Consider the following 22,101-nt stretch of genomic DNA (forward strand, 5'->3'; position numbering starts at 1 on the left):
CCATTCTGCTATAAGGTTGATTATCTTTCGGGTCAAATTATATTTTTTATATGTTCAACCTTAAGCCAGGTTTAGACGAGCAAGTTCTTGCTGCAATAAATTGAGCAATAACTTGCGTTTTTGTTTACACTACATGCAATTTTTGTAGCACAAGTTACATCTGCAAGCTGACAAGCAAGTTCTTGCTGGAAGATTTTGCAGGACTGTTTATATTAGCAATAACTTGTGGCAACTTTTGTTGCATCAAATCGTTGGTCTGTTTAGACTACCTGCAATTTTTCTGTCGCAAGTCTTTTTTAGAAGTTATTAGCAAGATCTTCCTGGCAAGTTCTTGCATACGTGTTTAAACGGGATAAGTATGTTGGCGATTATACCACAAGTATTTACAAATTAAAAATGCCCGCTCATAGTAAAATGCGTGCATCTGCGGCGATAATAATAGTAGTGGGGAAGAAAACACGGAAGAATCGGAAGGGGGTAAAAGATTGGATTTTAAGACGAGATGTTATAGGAATACAACGCAATTTATTAATCGAACTACGATAAGAAGAACCTTCACGGTATAAAAAAATTGTAAAAACTGGCCAAGAGCGTGTCGGGCCACGCTCAGTGTAGGGTTCCGTAGTTTTCCGTATTTTTCTCAGAAACTACTGAACCTATCAAGTTAAAAACAATTTTTGCTGCCTGCTTTTTGCTGCTAGATTAGCTGCAGCAAAGCTGTTTTTAGGGTTCCGTAGTCAACTACCCTTATAGTTTCGCCATGTCTGTCTGTCCGTCCGTCCGTCCGTCCGTCCGCGGATAATCTCAGTAACCGTTAGCACCAATATGTATATCAATCACGCCAACAAAGTGCAAAAATAAAAAATGGAAAAAAATGTTTTATTAGGGTACCCCCCCTACATGTAAAGTGGGGGCTGATATTTTTTTTCATACCAACCCCAACATGTGATATATTGTTGGATAGGTATTTAAAAATGAATAAGGGTTTACTCAGATAGTTTTTTGATAATATTAATATTTTCGGAAATAATCGCTCCTAAAGGAAAAAAAAGTGCGTCCCCCCCCTCTAACTTTTGAACCATATGTTTAAAAAATATGAAAAAAATCACAAAAGTAGAACTTCATAAAGACTTTCTAGGAAAATTGTTTTGAACTTGATAGGTTCAGTAGTTTTTGAGAAAAATACGGAAAACTACGGAACCCTACACTGAGCGTGGCCCGACACGCTCTTGGCCGGTTTTTTTTCCTAATTTTGTTTCGATAATCTTTACACTTTGTGTCCCATAATTCTCCATGTTGCTCATAGTGCGATATCAATTTGATGACTTTGTCACGGGTCTAAACTTTTCTATCCGACATGTCAGCAAGAAAACTTTATTCCGTCGACAAAATAAACACAGAAGTTATTGCAGGGATATCTAAAATGTGTTTACACGTTGTACTTGCGGCAAGTGTTGCAAGTTGTAAAACTTGCAAGAAGTCAACTTGCAGCGACTGTTTACACATGGACATTACATTGCAAAAGTATTGTTCTGCAAGTTTTATTGCTCGTCTAAACGTGCAAGTTATACAACCTACGATAATTGCAGAAGTTACTTGCCAAGTCTATTTTTTGATGTTTACACGCAGAGCTTGCAGCAAGCTAGCGAAAGTTGAAAAAATACAGAAGTTAGCTGTTTACACGACGCAAGTCACTCGTGGAAGTCAACTTCTGCAAATTTAATTGCTCGTCTAAACCTGGCTTTAAAGCAGAATGGATTTACCCAAGTTTGAAGTTAAGCGACACACTTTCCCATTTAATAATATTAGTATGGATACATATGTTGCTAGTTCGGCATTTTTTACGCTACACGGTAAAAAAAAACAGTAAGTTAAATTCTCAAGGTTGATTTTACACTGAGAGAAAAAACAACCAGTTTTCATGTTCATTCAACAAGTTTTTTGGTTAAAATAGCGCCTACGTGCTCTTTGGTTCAAACAACAAGTTGGATTTAGTTAAGTGTAACTAGTAGACTCAACAAGTTACTTGTCATTTTAATTTAACGTGAAATCTAATTTGTTGATTCTATAAGTTACTTATGTTGTTTTTACATGATACTGTATCATGTTGTTTCTACGTTAAGTGTAACTTGTAGATTCAACAAGCTACTTATCATGTTGTTTCTACGTTAAGTGTAACTAGTAGATTCAACAAGCTACTTATCATGTTGTTTTTACATGATACTGTATCATGTTGTTTCTACGATAAGTGTAACTTGTAGATTTAACAAGCTACTTACCATGTTGGTTAGTTTAGCTTGTTGAATCTATAATAAGCTTGTTGTTTTATCATGTTGTAGTTACAGTACGTGCTTGTTCTATCAACAGTCAACTTGTTGAATTCGCATTATTGCTTTGTTCTATTTACAGTCAACTTGTAATTTTATCATATTATTGTTACATTAATGCATGCTGCATTCGCATTATGATTGTTGTACAATCAAAATGCGAATGCAGCATGCATGTAATGTAACAATCTAAATATATAAAAGAAGAAGCTGACTGACTGACTGACATATCAACGCACAGCCGAAACCGCTGGTCCTAGAGATCTCAAATTTGGCACGTAGGTTCCTTATATAGTGTAGAGGAGCACTAAGAAAGGATTTTCCAAAATTCACCTCCTAAGGGGGTCAAATGGGGGTTCAAAGTTTGTATGGGGAAACAAGATTAGTTTGACTATTTTATTCGAAACTTCACAGGAAGATTCCTTAAGACATATGACTGAATACGTGTTTCAGGTTTTTTGAAAATTTAACCCCTAAAAGGGTGAAAATGGGGGTGATAAAGTCAAAAAATCAATATGGGTATCGTTTTTATGGTTTATCGGGTCGCTGATCACGATAAATACAACGTTTTTAAAATCTAACGAGGCGGAAGTGAAATACCTTCTCCCCTGTTGTGGTGCAATGGGGTTTAAATATCAAAAAAATATATAAAAGAAAATATTGACTGACTGACTGACATATCAACGCACAGCCGAAACCCCTGGTCCTAGAGATGTCAAATTTGGCACGTAGGTTCCTTATATAGTGTAGAGGAGCACTAAGACAGGATTTTTCAAAATTCGCCTCCTAAGGGGGTTAAATGGGGGTTCAAAGTTTGTATGGGGAAACAATGTTAGTTTCACTGGTTTATTCGAAACTTCACAAGAGGGATCCTAAAAACATATGACTAAAGACGTGTTTCAGGTTTTTTGAAAATTTAACCCCTAAAAGGGTGAAAAGGTGGTGGTAAAGTCAAAAAACTAATATGGGTATCATTTTTAGGGTTTATTGGGTCGCTGATCACGATAAATACAACGTTTTTAAAATCTAACGAGGCGGAAGTGAAATACCTTCTCCCCTGTTGTGGTGCAATGGGGTTTAAATATCAAAAAAATATATAAAAGAAGAAACTGACTGACTGACTGACTGACATATCAACGCACAGCCGAAACTGCTGGTCCTAGAGATTTCAAATTTGGCACATATGTTCCTCATATAGTGTAGAGGAGCATTAAGAAAGGATTTTTCAAAATTCCTCTCCTAAGGGGGTGAAATGGGGGTTCAAATTTTGTATGTGGAAACAAGATTAGTTTGATTATTTTATTCGAAACTTCACAGGAAGATTCCCAAAGACATAGACTAAATACATGTTTCAGGATTATTGAAAGTTTAATCCCTAAAAGGGTGAAAAGGGGGTGATAAAGTCAAAAAAACAATATGGGTATCGTTTTTATGATTAATCGGGTCGCTGATCACGATAAATACAACGCTTTTAAAATCTAACGAGGCGGAAGTGAAATACCTTCTCCCCTGTTGTAGTGCAATGGGGTTTAAATATCAAAAAATATATAAAAGAAGAAACTGACTGACTGACTAACTGACATATCAACACACAGCCGAAACCGCTGGTCCTAGAGATTTCAAATTTGGCACATAGGTTCCTTATATGGCGTAGAGGAGCACTAAGAAAGGATTTTTCAAAATTCTCCTCTTAAAAGGGTGAAATGGGGGTTCAAAGTTTGTATCAGGAAACAAGTTTAGTTTGACTATTTTATTCGAAACTTCACAGGAGGATTCCTAAAGACATGTTTCAGGTTTTTTGAAAATTTGACCCCTAAAGGGGTGCAAAGGGGTAAAGTCAAAAACACAATATGGGTATCGTTTTTATGGTTTATCGGGTCGCTGATCACGATAAATATTTAAAATCGAATGAGGTGGAAAAGAAATTTTCTCCCCTGTTGTTGTGCAATGGGGTTAAAATATCCAAAATAGCCATCATAGGTTTAGTTTTTATCTTTACTTCTGGTTCAAGAGATTTCAAATTGACACGGAAGTTCCTTAGAGGAGCACTAAGAAAGGATTTTTCAAAGTTCACCTCCTAGCATGATAATTTGACAGGGGCAAGGACAGGGACAGGGACAGGGACAGGGACAGGGACAGGAACGGGATAGGGTTAGGGTTAGGGATAGGGAAGGGATAGGGGTAGGGGTAGGGGTAGGTGTAGGGGGTAGGGGTAGGGGTAGGGATAGGGGTAGGGGTAGGGATAGGGATAGGGATAGGGATAGGGATAGGGATAGGGATAGGGATAGGGATAGGGATGCGGATGCGGATGCGGATAGGGATAGGGATAGGGGACGGGGATAGGGATAGGGGAGGGACAGGGGCAGGGACGGGACGGGACGGGGACGGGGACGGGGACAAGGATAGAGATAGGGACGGGGATAAGAATAGGGATTGGGGTCGGAATAATCGGTCGGCAATCGATATCTAGGCAGTGTAAAATGCAGGTGGCTCAGTGGGAAGGGATTAGTAAGTATGCATCGGCGAGTATCCTGCATCCGTAATAACTATTACATTCAATGTGCTGTAAGAAGATCGTTGTTTGTTTGCCTTTTATATGTTTACGTTTGCAATAAGTATAAGCAAAATGGAAAAAATTGTAAGCGATAATGCAAGGAAGTACTTTTTACCCTACCGACCATAGCGTCGAGATACTGGCTATGTGGGTTGTATGAAGTTTCCCCAGTATAAATATTTATATAGGTAAAATACATACATATTCGTACCTACTACCTACGCTGTGGTCGCTGTGTAACAATTCTACAATCATTGCAAGAATTTCTTTTAAAACAATAGTAATATGTGTAAGGTACAGTCAGCCAAAAAAGTGGTTTACCACTTTTTGATCAATAGAGTCGAAAAGTGGGAAACCACTTTCATGGCTGACCGTACAGCAAATAGATCAGTTACAATGGCCCCCCCAGTCGAGAATTGCCCCGCTTTACCTTAATCGAAATAATCGCGGACAGATGTACCTACAAAGAAACCTACGGATCCAAATGAAAATCTTATTTTTTGTAAACTTTTCAATAAGAATACTTTTATTACGCGGGCGAAGCCGCGGGTAAAAGCTAGTAATATGATAAAGTTACAAGTTGACTGTAAATAAGTACACACAAAAAAGAAAACACAGAAAAGATAGAACAAACACAAACTTATCTGACAATAAATACGCGGTGAATAAATATGAAAAATAAAACAAACATTTAAGGTTTCATCTATTAATCAACTTTACTGGACATGGACAAAATTAAATTAACCTAATTACTTATTTGCCGTATATTATGCGCACGTGCCGTATATTATAGAACGCACTTTACATAGAAGCACTTCAGCTTTTTCGGACTCCTTTTGTTCCGGGCATCTTGTGCGGTGATTGCTGCACTCCATACATGGCGCGCGACGGCGTATGTCTAGGTGCCGAACCAGCGCCGTGCCACCATACGGCTATGTCGATGAACGCCCCCAGCACTTCCGCGTCGTGTGACTTCCCGTTGAACCCCGCGGTGCACTTGGAGAAGTTGCCTCCGGTCGCCGCTTACGAGAGGAACATCTCGCTGTTTACAGTGCTGACGTCTACCACCAGACGTTGGAGGCAGCGGCTCCTCCATCTTGTCATTTTCGTCGAGTCCGCTTGTTTCTTCCGGATTCCTATCAGAGTAGATATTCCAGCGCGGCACTAACACTCGCGACGAAACCGTATGTGTTATCATTACAAACGTTTATTTCTATTCTTCTATTCTATTTATTATAATACTTATTTGGTATTAAAAAACAAATAAAATGAGGAACGTCGCGAAAGATGAATTCGTATACTAGCTTGTAGTACAGCGGCAAGCAGACTGTCATGGCGTCACCCCACCGAGCGCGAGCGATTCGTGTGTGCGCCATCTTGCGACGACGTCGAAAAGTCGAGAAGCGTCGTCACGTGACGGTATCATGTAGAATCAACTAGCTTATGCTTAGCTTATTCTGTCTACATGATTGTCTGTTTATTTTAACAACCTGTAGTAATATTGTTTTAACGTAGCATTCAACAAGTTAGGTAATGTAGTTTCAGCAAGACGTACTGTTTGTTTTAACAAGCTGTAATATTGTTTTCCCTCACTAGCTCAGAAACACGTGTTTTATCCTTTAATACCAGAGGGTAAAAGCGCATTTTATCCACTAGTGGGTAAAGTAATTTGACCTTGAATAAAGTCAAATTAACTGCTTTAAAATTGATAAAAGTAGGTGAATCTAGTAATAAAGATGATTTACCACCTGTGGAACTACTGGAAGCAGTGATAAATGCATTTTTTGCGTTGTAGTTTCCTCGCTATAGTGAGGGGAAAAGTTTTGTGTTACACTCGGGTGCAAATGTATTTTACTTCTCGTGTGCTAAAAAATTCGCAAGTTCAGGATTCTATTTCGAACCACTCGCTTCGCTCGTGGTTCAACTATAGAATCCTTTCACTTGCTCGTTTTTCAATTTCACACTCGGCGTTAAAATACAACTTTGCCCCTTGTATAACAAATAACTATTTAACAAGGTAGCATTTAACAAGCTAGGTAATGTAGTTTCAACAAGATGTACTGTTTGTTTTAACAAGCTGTAATATTGTTTTAACAAGCTAGCATAACAAGTTAGGTAATGTAGTTTCAACAAGATGTACTGTTTGTTTTAACAAGCTAGCATTCAATAAGTTAGGTAATGTAGTTTCAACAAGATGTACTGTTTGTTTTAACAAGCTGTAATATTGTTTTAACAAGCTAGCATTCAACAAGTTAGGTAATGTAGTTTCAACAAGATGTACTGTTTGTTTTAACAAGCTGTAATATTGTTTTAACAAGCTAGCATTCAACAAGTTAGGTAATGTAGTTTCAACAAGATGTACTGTTTGTTTTAACAAGCTGTCATATTGTTTTAACAAGGTAGCATTCAACAAGTAAGGCAATGTAATTTCAACAACAAATACTGTTGAAATAACCAAACAATATTGTTAATTTAACATGACACCAGGTTGTAATTTTTACAAGTTTATGTTTTATTTGAATTAACAAGTCGATTTTGTAAAAGTAACATGACACATATTGTTTTAAACGTATGTTTGGCTGATTCAACCAGATATCTTTTAACAAGTTTGACCTTGTTGTTCTTACAAATTCGACTTGTATCATCAATATTGTGATTTATTCCATTTACTAAATTACTTTTGTTTCAAACAGATAAACCCGCAACAAGTCGAACTTGTTAAATTCACAATGCGAATTTCTCTCAGTATAGTGTGTGATAAAAAATAATAGGGTTTAAAATTATCATTGTCTGCCCATTTCCGCCAACCGTAGCTTGAAAAAATAAGGCAGGCAAGAGAGACGAGAAGAGTAGAAATTTAAAAAGTGGCAGCATTGTAGTGTTATCCCATTTTCTCACACATATTGATTTGAAAGGGATGACACTACAATATCTACACTTTACAATGTCTATACTTCATAAGAGGGCATTCAACGAAAACGTCGTAATAATGTAAAATTGATAGTTTTAGTCGGCAAAATGCTACACTTTCCGTCATCTAAAAGACTCATTAAGTTCAGGATTCGATTAGGACATCTTCTTAACTTACATGTTGTGAGACTGGATTTTTAAAAACTAACTCACTTAATAAATTATGATTTTTTTTCTGGTGCATGTTTAGGAAAACCCGCGAAAAGTGCTGACTTAGTCCGTCTAATTTGTAAAATTTGGATAGTTTTGAATGCTTCAAGTGGTAAATTTGTATTATGTATATCCTGTACTACAATCATCTGAGACTACTTCTTTGTTATAAGGCTTTAGAATAGAGTAAATGAGGATATGATGAATCCAATTTGTTTCAGAAATCACCTCAGAATAAGTGTCAATTTCTTCGAAAACTTACGTGTTTTTGAAGTAGTTTTAATATAAAAATAATCTGCAACGCTTACTCAAACAGATTTTATGCAAAAGTTTTCTATTAATTGCAATTTAATATTTTTGATGATTTTTTAAAAATGCCTCCTTATTACCGGTTACGCGCGCTTGCGATGTCAGTACCGCGGCAGAGCTTGTAGAGGCAGGACGTATGTTAGTCCGATCGCGAAGTTATTTTGTCATTGTGTGCGGCACCCGCCGTGTCCAAAACCGCACTTGTGTGCGTGTTTGGCTGTACTGTTGCATGTATACTGCGGCCGAAAACTTTGATCCTTGGGTTGACGACTTTGGTAACTAACTAATTAACTTGACTAATATTTTTAGTAAGTATTATTTATTATTGAATATCATTTGAGGTTACTGACTCGTCTCAACAAAATCTTTGACAGTAGATGGTACTCAGGATCTGATGATGAAGTCAGATGGTAGTCATGAGTTCTCATCAACCAGGTCTTGAAACCATTTCGTGTTTGGGCTCGTTTGATTCGCCTCAACAAGATCTTTGACAAGAGGTGATGGTACCCAGGATCTGATGATGAAGCCGGAAGGTAGTCATGAGTTCGCATCAACCAGGTCTTGAAACCATTTCGTGTTTGGGCTCGTTTGATTTGCCTCAACAAGATCTTTGACAAGAGGTGATGGTACCCAGGATCTGATGATGAAGCCGGAAGGTAGTCATGAGTTCTCATCAACCAGGTCTTGAAACCATTTCGTGTTTGGGCTCGTTTGGTTCGTCTCAACAAGATCTTTGACAAGAGATGGTACCCAGGATCTGATGATGAAGCTGGAAGGTAGTCAAGAGAATTCATCAACCAGGTCTTGAAACCACTCCGTGTTTGGGCTCGTTTGGTTCATCTCAACAAGATCTTTGACAAGAGATGGTACCCAGGATCTGATGGTGAAGCCGGAAGGTAGTCAAGAGTATTCAACAACCAGGTCTTGAAACTCTTCTGTGTTTGGGCTCGTTTGATTCGTCTCAACAAGATCTTTGACAAGAGATGGTACCCAGGATCTGATGATGAAGCTGGAAGGTAGTCAAGAGTATTCCACGACCAGGTCTTGAAACCACTTCGTGTTTGGGTTCGTTTGATTCGTCTCAACAAGATCTTTGACAAGAGATGGTAATCACTCTTTTATACTCTGGCGCATCCACTGTCTCAGTGTGTCAACAGTCAACTAAAGCAGGTAGGCGTAGCGTAGAGTTGTATTTCCTTACAAAAAAACCAATACATAGATGTGGACCTTCCTGTGCTCCATGCAATTAAAACAACATAATATTTAAAAACCGGCCGAGAGCGTGTCGGGTCACGCTCAGTGCCTACACTGAGCGTGGCCCGACACGCTCTCGGCCGGTTTTTAAAGCCGCGTTGGTAAATAGCCGCTCGGCTCTTCCGTAGTTTTCCATATTTTTCAAAAACTATAGAACCTATCAAGTTCAAAACAGTTTTCCTAGAAAGTTTATAAAGTTCTACTTTTGTGATTTTTAAATATTTTTTTAATATATGGTTAAAAAGTTAGAGGGGGGGGGGGGACACTTTTTTTTTCTTTAGGAGCGATTATTCGCGAAAATATTAATATTATCAAAAAACGATTTCAGTAATTCATTTTTAAATACCTATCCAACAATAAATCATACGTTAGGGTTGAAATGAAAAAAAAATCACTCCTTACTTTACGTGTAGGGGGGTACCCTAATAAAACATTTTTTCCGCTTTTTATTTTTGCACTCTGTCGGCGTGACTGATATACATATTGGTACCAAATTTCAGCTCTCTAGTTCTAACGGTCACTGAGATTATCCGCGGACGGACGGACGGACGGAGGGACAGACAGACAGACATGGCGAAACTATAAGGGTTCCTAGTTGACTACGAAACCCTAAAAACACATTTTAAATATTAAACTTATATTGACCGGGATATAGACCGTGAATATAAGTCTAATGAAAATAACCGTGAATCATTCAAAACTCTTACATTTTAAATATAAAAAAAAAAACTACTTAAAATTAAAGAAAACCGATCTTAGTTCCATTATATACAGAGTGGGGCCTGTAACAAAGGCAATCAACATTTATTCAGTGACTTTTAAAAATTATGAAGTCTTTAAATTTTTAATTTTTCATACAAAATAAATATTAGCTTCAATGTACGCCATTATTGTTGTCATTGACGTTGTCTGTCACACTTTAGACTTAACAGAATTCGCAATACATTACCTCTTAGAAAAAACTTTCAAGGGTGATAAAAATCAAAATACAAGTTATTTTTAAAAGTCGCGGAACAAATGTTGATCAGTATAAGTGCGTTTTCACATTATCCGATCCGATATCGGATGTCGGACCGATATCCCATACATTACAGGCGCCATCTTGGATTTTTTCTATTGAAATGCTTCCGACATCCGATATCGGATCGGATAGTGTGAAAACGGCTTAAGGAGAATAGCCTAGAGTTCAATTCTTCGCCTTTGTTACAGGCCCCACTCTGTATATGTACCTAGAAAACATCATCATCTTCCTTGCGTTATCCCGGCATTTGCCACGGCTCATGGGAGCCTGCGGTCCACTTTGACAACTAATCCCAAGATTTGGCGTAGGCACTAGTTTTTACGAAAGCGACTGCCATCTGACCTTTCAACCCAAAGGGTAAACTAGACCTTATTGGAATAAGTCCGGTTTCCTCACGATGTTTTCCTTCACCGAAAAGAACCTAGAAAACATATCATATACAAAATAAAATAAAACTAAGAAAACGGATTATATTCATTATACGCGATATAATCTGATTCCATAAATTTATTTCATGAGTAACTATCGCGGTGACAGAAGACAATATTATATACACAATTTATTATATTATAAAAGTTTTTTAATTTATTTCTTCCAAGGCTACACACGTTTTAATAAAAAAAACTGTGATAAGTTTAATAATTAGGTGTGGTTTTTCGGCGGTTCCGGGGCAACCTGCCAAATCCCACACCGGGGCAAACGACGCAACGGAGCCACGCTGTGACGTCATCGCCCAAATCAATTGTTTAATATTATTTTTAATTTTGTTTTCTTTATTTTCTGTGTTTTTTGTTATCTAAGTTTCGTGACGCATTGGTTTTACTGTAAGGTCATGTAAACATGTTTTTACTAATAAATAAATAAATAAATAAATAAATAATTAAACTAAAAGGTCAAGTATTTATGCACGAAATCATGTATGCAAATATGTAATATATATGGTGGTGTTTTTACGCAAGTATCAATAATGGTTAGTCCGCAACGCCACTGACGGCGTGGCGGTACCGACCATGAATGCTATCCCTTTCGCTCTAGCCGCACGTAAGGTTGGTTCGAAGAGGATCGCACGCTATGTCTGTACCGCAGGCTACAATCGTTATGCTTCTGGTTATAGTGTGCGTCTGCACACAGGCGCACGCCAGCGCCGCCGGCGTCGAAATGCGAGCAAGCAGATTTTTTGAAAGCGCTCATAATGTTTACTCTTTTTGGTCAGACTGTACGTAAATTATGTCAATATTAAAAATCATATCTCATTATTTTTGTCTAAGATCACAAAAAAAACACAATGTACAGTCCCCGAGGAGACCCCTGCCATTGAAATTTGTATGCAGTGGGGTCTACTTTTCTCTGCAGCTGACTGTACATACAACAAAAAAAAATTTAACGAGGTTATTACAAGTCATAACACCTCGTGAAAGCGCAGTTATTTTTTCGCTGTTCTCACAGGTCCCACCGTCAATAAACGTCAAGTTTAATTTATACACGGTGTTTCCGGTATCACTCAAAACCTCAGACACCCCAACTGATTTTTATTTTTTTAAACTCATCTAGAGTATTCATCTTTTAATCTGATCGTTACTTTTTTTTAAATTGAATTTTTAATTTTCTGTACAGCTCTACTCGACTTTTAGCTCTACACTCAATAAAATAATTGCTAACTACCATAAGACTATTTATTTGTGTACGTTACTGCAACGACATAAGGTTTACCAATAGACAGCTAAGATGTCACTGTAAAACACTTTAAAGCTTTGTCACAGTAAACTTCAAATTGGACAGGTAATCGCAGTAAGAAAATAAACTCAATATTCAAAATGACAAGGTTGTAATTAGGTACGAGTTCAATTTGTTATGACTTATGACTTATGATAAACATTAAGATTAAACTGACAAACAACGTCAAACTAGTAGCGGAAAAAATAATCGTCCAAGTAACCGGCCAGTATTAATACCCCTAAATACAGAAAAAAGGTAAACAACCTCTAGCAATGCGATATACACAATGTTGTATTACGAGTACAATAGAATGGGCACGTAAAAAATAACTAATAATACTAATTTAAATAAAAATATTACCCCCATCAAGATATAGCTCAATCGATTCTACTCTCGATTCTGAACAAACTGTTTTCAGGTTTTTAGTGTTAAGTGAAACACGGTGTAGAGGTTTCGCTCGTAACATGAAAACAGGTACTAGGCTGACTTCACAATCACTTACACTTCGTAAGCGTTTTACGAAACGCTCTCTCTCTATCTCTATCGCTCTTCTGTAATGGCACTAATGGCGCGACAAAGTCAGACTTTCGATCACCAGGCCACGTACCGTCAACGACGTCTTCGGCTATGCCGGCGGGTCATAAAATAACTTAAGACGATACGGTAGGGGTCAATTCTCCATACAAACGCTCTCGACTATTTCCTCCTGGTTTTTGAAGATAGAGCAATGATTTTTTCAACACAGATTGTTATTATTTTTATCTGTGTCGGACCGTTTTGATTTTTTTGATATTCTGCTTTTTAAAAACTAGAGCCAATCAAAAATTTCCAAAAACGGCCTTTTTCATTGTGGCGCAAAAAAAGGTGTGATACTCAAAGATTGGTAACAATTAACCAAAAAAGCTAAACGGTCCGACATAGATTATTTCATTGTTATTCAGATTTTAAAATTTCGTTCCGATTGATTAAGTTTTGAAGGAGGAAACAGTCGAGAGCGGAACCTCGATTTTCAAGATTTTTTGAAATATCTTTTGACTGACTTGTTCTTAATGGACAATTTTTTTTCGATAAATCTAGTTAATAACACTTGTATATTTTATTAGATTTAGGGCAATTAATTAAAAGACACATGGCGATTTATAAGAGTTGAAATATATTATCGCAATATAGTAAGGCAAGGTGTGCTCCTATTAATAGCTACCAAGGGACTAAAGTACAAACGAAGTCCTTAAGATTAGGAACTATGGGCTGTTGTTTTTTATTCAATAGTTTACATTTATGAAAGAGAAAGTATAACAATATACTTGTTAGAGTAAGATAGATTTAGTTTTGTTAATTCCAACACGCCCCCTCAAAAATAAATCTATGATTAAAATCATTATACAAAACAATAACAGCATCACCCGCCTTTTTCTGGGAAACATTATGGCCAACATTTGTTCAAAGGTAAGGGAAACCCAGTAAAACCTTACCAGCCATGTCATCAACTTATTTCTAAAATACAATCCAACTTGTTTGACATTTCCTACCTATATGGTACCATATCTAAGAACATAGAACACATATGCATATGTGATTTAACACACCAGAATCGATTGATCAGATCGATTCAAGTAAATTATAACTATTATAAGTCAAAACATAGTCGTTTAAATACAACACATTTATAACCACATAAAACCACACATAAATATAAATTTCACAGACACTTATAACGTTTAAGTCTTAATATTAACGCTGACATTTTATACGCTTTAATTTATGTCAACAGGTATATGACATGTATTCATATTGTAATGTTTCATAGGTATAACATTCATACAAACTGTACATCATGAACAAATTAAAAATACACAGTTGTTCTACGGTTAGTTGGAAGAGATCCCTTAAAGGGAATAAGCTCGCCTCTGTACATAACCATTAAAATTATTTACTGTACTGTCTGTACTTCACATAATTTATTCTGTGCAATAAAGTGTTTACTCCTACTACTACATTACCACAGTTTCTTACAACTATACATAATGAAACATATTACTTTCACAATAAAACAACCATTCATAAATCATGACATAAAACTTATTAGTTAAATACGTATCAATTATAAATATCTGGGCGACCGAGCTTCGCTCGGTTCTATTTTAATATATCACGTCTTTAGATAAAAAAAACTCTTATAAATACAAAAACAAAAAAAAAGACAAAAAACAAAAACTTAATTTCTGGCCGGGATTCGAAACCCTGACACCTACGATCTATCTGCGTACATTAGACCGACCTCGTGCGACTGAGCTACGCGGAATCGATGCGCGCGCGGCGAAATTAAGGACCATATTTTACGTTTACAAATGCGAAAGAAAAACTCATGAAAACTCGAAAATTCGCGTTTTCCGGGATCTAAGGCTACGCTAGATCGATTTTTCACCCCCGAAAACCCCCACAAAACAAATTTCAGCGAAATCGTTAGAGCGGTTTCCGAGATCGTCGGTATATATAAATAAATAAATAAATAAATAAATAAATAAATAAATAAATATACAAGAATTGCTCGTTTAATAGTATAAGATACGTAGTTTCAGCTTTCACTATTGTCAATTAACTATAGTTATATAAACCACAAGCTGTATATTATTTTCATAATCATTCTGTAAGATTGTACTGGAATACATAAGGTTCACATTTCTATACATTACTCATGTACCATTTTCTCTGACAGGTTCATATCATATGTAGATATATTTTAGAACTAACCTGTCTGTGCTTGTACATGCACATTGTATTAACTACCACCAATTATATATGTATAATAGAATTAGAAACAATCTATTTGATCCTTTATCAATGAACTTAAAAGTTCAGCTTTATCAATGCCACTTTGCTGTTTGACAATTACCGAAAACCACTTCATAGAAGTTTGTCACCCCTATAGAGTGTCCACTGTTCGGCTCACTTATGATTTCCTTATCCGTGAGAATCAACTTGACACTCTTTAGCATAACGAAACGTATCGCCTTGTTTACATTAGCTTAAGTTGGCTAAGAACACCACTTTATTTCTACAAAGTCCTTTGTTCTTCAATTGGAACTCTTTGCATTATTTTACTTCACATTCCAAATGCAAAGATTTGTTTAGCTAAGTATAGTTATTTAAAATGCTACAACAATACGAGTATTGCTTTATTTTACTTATTATTGTGTGTTGCTATATTTTAAATACAATTCTTTTAATTTGACTCTTTATTTATGATTAATAGTTCTTAATGTATGTATATCATTTAAAATGAAATTTATTTAATATTATCACTGTCTGTACCTACTAGATAATGGTTAAAATAGAATTAGGTTTTTATATTTATTTATAACCAAGTGTTAGGTATTAGTTTTGCTGTGTTCTGAGAGGAGGTCATATTTAGCTAACCAAATAAAATATAATTGAAAGACTTATAAGACTCTTTCACTTGCAATTTTCGAGTATAAAATTTGTAGGTAAGTATTTAATCATTATAATACGGAACCCATTTTTTAATGAGTATTAGACAAAGTTGTAAATTTTAAAGATAAATAATATTATGCATTGTTGCATTCCCAGTTGGTCTAATAAAAAATAAGAGAGACGGCTACAAGAATTATATACCTTCTATGATGCAACATCGTGCTATTATTTTCTTACTATCTTTGTGTGAATGACTAGATATTAAAAGAAAAGTAGAGTTATGATTTTTATAAACAATGGTACCTATTTATGCAATTTAGGAAGGTATCTACTTATATTATGTGTTCTGGAAATCTTTTTGCTTTGAAAAAAAAAACTATATACCTACTAGTGTAACTGCACATGTATTTCACAAAGAAATATAATTTGTTTAATTTTGTTATATTTAACTACAAGTGCAACGAAAAATGGACTTTATATGTTTAGACTAATTTATATATTATTTTTGATCTAAACTATTTAGTTTTTATTTGTTTAATTTTTGTTTTAACTGTTGAGTTTCGATTGATCTATCTACTCTCAACCACCTAAAATTATAATTATAAATATTTAAATTTAAAATTTGTGCTTGGATATTTTATCTCAAAACTTGTATAAAAGCTGTCGGTAAAACAAACCATCCCGCGTCGTTTCCGACGCGACGCAAAGATACCCATCACACATTGGCCGCGTTTCCACGCTGAACCACGATGGACCATCACACAGTGGCCGCGTTTCCACGCTGAACCACGATGGACATGTCAATTATACAAACACACACACAATAGTTTTAATCATAACACAACAAATCCTGAAGACATTTTTCGAATTTCCATTTCCCTCAAACTCATGTGGCCCAAAAACAGACTTTTCGGAAAACTCCGAATGTCTAACGAAATTCCATTTCCCTCAAACTCATGTGGCCCAAAAAACAGACTTTTCGGAAAACCCCGAATGTCTAACGAATTTCCATTTCCCTCAAACTCATGTGGCCCAAAAACAGACTTTTCGGAAAACTCCCGAATGTCTAACGAATTTCCATTTCCCTCAAGACCAGATGGCCGATAGTCAGACTTTTCAGAAAAACTGAATGTCCATATGGAATTCATACAGACTCACATGGTCGATAAACAGACTTTTCAGAAACACTCTGAATGTCATTATGGAATTCATACAGACTCACATGGTTGATAATCAGACTCACATGGTCGATAAACAGACTTTTCAGAAACACTCTGAATGTCATTATGGAATTCATACAGACTCACATGGTTGATAATCAGACTCACATGGTCGATAAACAGACTTTTCAGAAACACTCTGAATGTCATTATGGAATTCAATCAATGACATACTGCGCTATCATTTTTTTTTTTTTTTTTTTTTACACCTTTTTCATATGGCTCAAGACATAACTAAATTATGTTTACAAACACAGAACCATATACCTCGAGGATTTTATATGACCACAAAGATGTATTACAATTATTATACCAGTGCTAATTTAATTCAAAAGAACGAGTTTTCAGTCATGAAGTAACACAACAATAAAATGTTATTTCGTTCTTACATCATTAATATCATAAAGGTACTTATATTTAAGCATAATGCCATTTAAGACAACATAAATATGCATACATACTTACATACAGTCACGCCCGTATCCCATAAAGGGGTAGGCAGAGCACATGAAACTGTAAATGTATAAATATGTGCCACTTTAAATACGTATGTCATCATTCTCAGATACTTTCTTTAGACAATCTGACAAATATAAAAAACTGAGCTCCTTTAATAATAAAATAAAAAAAATACTAATTTATGAGATTTCAAGTATCTATCGGGCGCACCAGTGGGCCAATTCAACAAAACATGTGTTTTGCCCTTACAAGTCAAATGAAGCGTCACTATTCACAACACGTCAAAAATGGGACTTCAACAATAATAAAGGAAATAAGATATTTGACGTGCGTATTTTAACTCCACTGTTGTACTTAATGCTTGTATATTTAAATTTTATAGCATTAGATGTTTCGTATTTGTGTAGTGACCCAAAAATAAAGTACAAATACTAATTAATACGTACTTCCTGTTCAAAAGTCACAATTCTATAATATTAATTGTATTGTTAATTAAAGTGACGACAAGTATTCCAAAACATACTCAGGGAATGTAAAAGAATAATAAATATAATTATACCATACGTACCACACCTTACACTTACTGGTGTGTAAGTCAATACCATGATTCCATCATTGGATATACGCTGACAAGTATGTCAGCATAGGAAGGTGCTGTAAATTCAGGTTTGCTGATTACTTTGACTGTCAGGAAACATATGGTAGACGTAGCCCACGTAGCACTCACGTCGATCAATTATATTACAGTTGTCTCTCGTCATTACCATTAGCGCATTAACGTTGAGCGCTGCGTTGCATAGTTAACTCTCTTTCTTGGTCACAAACATATTCCTTACTCCTTCTCAGATAATGGAACAACTTTCATGTCGTTGTAGTTACTGTATCCAATTGCTATTTTAACTCGTACTCTGATAATATGCCCCTTTTTTATGGGATAAGAAGCAAACTAGCGGACGGATCAGTAAGCAGTCACTAATGTTAAGTAATTATTGTCACAGACAGATATATCTGTAATATCACAAATGTTGTAAGTGCGTTGCTGGCAGCGAAAAGAGAAATACTCTGTTATTATTGAAGGTTCGAAGCTTTGGTCCTTAAACACGGCAAACGTCAGTTGAGTCAGCATGTATTTTGTTTTAATTTAACAATAGGTATAATATTGCATCCGTTTTTATCAGTTCGCACACGTTCGTTGAAAACTTGATGATGTACTGTTATTTCTCTTCAGATTTTAAACCCGCGGCAATATAATTTTCTTCTCCTAAGTCGGTATATGTTTTCAAATAGTACATCAAATACTGAACAATGGCTGCCTCAGTTTTATTGCTTTTCAAATCCACCATTATTTTAGGTTTACGACTCCTTTTCCATCAAACACCATTAAAAAACGTAGATAGTTTATTAACTATTGAACTTGTAAGTTCCGCATACTCTTCTTATCACCAATTCACCACTGAAGGGTTAATGTTCCATTTAATATTTACACAACATTGTCCACAAATGAATCTCACAACACTATTTACAAAAATCTAATTAAATGTGTCTGGGCCCATAACCTATTAGATTTAGGGCAATTAATTAAAAGACACATGGCGATTTATAAGAGTTGAAATATATTATCGCAATATAGTAAGGCAAGGTGTGCTCCTATTAATAGCTACCAAGGGACTAAAGTACAAACGAAGTCCTTAAGATTAGGAACTATGGGCTGTTGTTTTTTATTCAATAGTTTACATTTATGAAAGAGAAAGTATAACAATATACTTGTTAGAGTAAGATAGATTTAGTTTTGTTAATTCCAACATATTTAACTAAAATTCCCAAGTTGAAAGGGGGGCTCCTTTCCATTTTAGCATTTTCGCTACCGTATCCTCTTAAAAACAGGTCTGCCTGCCTAAACAAGGTCGTTAAATAAAAATTCCATAGCTATGAAATACTAATAATATTATTTACGACTTATGAGCCGTAGCGTGGCGAATGCCTGGGTAACGCAAAGAATTAAGTAGGTAATTTATTTGTATAAAATAGTGTACAGTAGGATGGTCAAAAGGTACAATTTCGTTCAACTATTTTGCCTATAAAAGGCGTGCAAATATTATTTAACTAATCTAAGAAACATAAATATTATAGTATCTAGTAATCCAGCTTTACAGTAGGAAAAATACAAATATTATCAAATTTAATAATTTACCCATACAATTCTTAAGAAGATGGTGATTTTTTTTTAAATAAAGACAATCACTTAAGGTATGCGCTCAAACAAGTTTTCTAGTGAAGGCAGTTTTGTAAGATTATGTTTTGAAATACCATTATCATTAACATTATCTATGGAAATATAGATTTCTTTCCTTCTAATTGAACTCCAATTTTGTATTTTGTACTGCATGTGTAACAAAGAACCAAAATAACGCGAAAGTTAATAGTCTTCCATAGAAAATGACAAAGTCAGACAGCCGTACATAAACTTACAAGGGGTAGGCAGATCACATGAAACCAATCGAGCATCAGCGCCACTCCTAGTAATTAATGGTGACAGGTTGCACCCACCACAGTCGAATCCATATCCCACTGTCAACTTCTACGACACCCACGGGAAGAAAGGGGGCGGTGAAATTCTTAACTCGTCACCACACGGAGCCAAAATAAACACGGACTATAAAATACCTAGCTAATTGTTTCTACCTTATACTCAATATGCAAAATTATGTACAGTCAAGTTCATAAATAAGTGTACATTTCTTCACCTTAATTCGTAGCAATAAGGTGAAAAAATGTACACATGTTTATGTACCCGACTGTACCTACAACCATGTTTATAAAATAGTTTGAAACATGAGACGCAGATAAAAATAAGTATCTGGTTCAAGTGTGAAAACAATGTAGAACCTGATCCGTTTTGTTCTTACCTATGTTCATCTTCCATCTCTATCTTATATTATTCGAGAAAAGAGGACGGGAGTTATCCGAAAGACGTCAGTCATCGTGCGTCTCGCCCGCGCCAATACAGCTACGGGCAAGCATAAGTGAAATGCACGATATGCAAAATGACATTCCTCAGATGTCCTTATGTTGTCAGCGAGTGAACTCATAACCTGATCCCGTAGCCGAATGGTATTTCTGCGACGCGAAACGCCGCAGAACTGTAGTCTGGCTCTGTCGCGCCAATACGCAAGAGCGACAGAGATAGATAGCCACGAAAGAGATATTGTTGTGAGCGTTTGTGACTTTGTGCATTCTGCCACACCGCACACCTATTGGTCGTCATACTCGTCATTCATTCGTCAGTCTGTTTAGTGCTCTCAGCGGGTACGCACGTACGTCGAGTCAATTCTTGCCAATTTATGTAAAGTGATTTTAAAAGTTTTCTAAAGTGAGCTTCGCAATGAAAGATTTCGCAGGTATGCGTTTAGTTAATATTCAATATACTGCTTTGCGAAATATGTTTAGTTTAATGAGAAACTCACTTAGTATGTAATTGGAAAGTTGGTACGTGCGTCACTTATCGCTTCATTTTATGAGGAACTTACTTTGTAGAAGCAGTATAATATTTAACTGTTGCTATGTTTAACCATTTGTTACTAACATGTAGGTATGACCTAAAATGTTAACTACCTATTGTCATTTTAACACACACAATACAAACCTTATTGAGCTTAGCGTGGGACTCAGTCAATCTGTGTAAAAATGTCCAATATTTATTTTCTAAGTTTTACATTTTTTTTTTTTAATTAAGGGACGCGTTTTCAGTGGACACATATTGTAAACCATGGAATATTTAAATTAGTTGAAATTAACTGTTAGTCGAATTGGACCCAATGTAGGTACTAACCTACTTTTAAGTGCGGTACTTACATGCAAATCGTCACTACTTTAAAAAAAATTGTATCTACTTCTGTCAATGAAAATAAAAATGTAATAAGTATGTATAGAATGCATATAGACTTATTGCGTTTTAACTTTGAGTTGCAGTGTGAGATACGAGATTTTTTCAAAGTAGTGACAAAATAACAAAATAAAATATTCGTTGTTACTAACGTTGAATGCTATCTGTACTATAGAATGCAACTAAGGCTATTGCGAGAGTTTAAAAGAAGTAAAATTAAACACATTTCACGAAAAAATTGTACATACCTGTAGGCCTAGATACATACATGATTGCAAGAGAGTCTGTCGCCGCGAGATAGATGACATGTCTTCTTCTAACTGTATCAATGACATAAGGACGGGTAGTCTATCTCGCGGCGATTTACTTTCGTGGCAATCATGTGCTAACCCTGCTGTAGGCCTTGCACATGATTGCCGCGAGAGTATGTCGCCGCGAGATAGATGACACGTCTTTGTCTAATTGTATTAATGGCATAAGGACGGGTAGTCTATCTCGCGGTGACATACTCTCGCTGCAATCATGTGCTAACCCTGCTGAACTAATGCGTAATTTAACTTTATATTGAATAACCTTTCCTTGCTAAAATATCCCGCTAATATGAATACTATCATTATTATAGTTTATGCTATAAATTAAATTGTAGGCTTCTTCAGATGGTTATAATTTGGTGTATCAAATATTTGGGCCTTACCAATCACACTTGCGATTTGCGAGCGAGTTGAAAGCAAAGCGAGCGCATACCTAACTATTTCGTGGCGATCACGCAACGATTTAGCCACATGTAAAGTTGAGGCGTTATAATG

The 22,101-nt window shown here is 35.9% G+C and overlaps 1 protein-coding gene across 1 annotated transcript in view; it reads left to right on the plus strand.

Annotated features, from left to right (window-relative positions):
• LOC125235834 (nuclear pore complex protein Nup58-like) overlaps positions 1-22,101 on the plus strand; it is a 45,966-nt gene that overhangs the window by 20,843 nt on the left and 3,022 nt on the right. The window lies entirely within an intron of this gene.

The sequence above is a fragment of the Leguminivora glycinivorella genome, chromosome 18 (genome assembly GCF_023078275.1).
Source record: "Leguminivora glycinivorella isolate SPB_JAAS2020 chromosome 18, LegGlyc_1.1, whole genome shotgun sequence".
Lineage (NCBI taxonomy): Eukaryota > Metazoa > Arthropoda > Insecta > Lepidoptera > Tortricidae > Leguminivora > Leguminivora glycinivorella.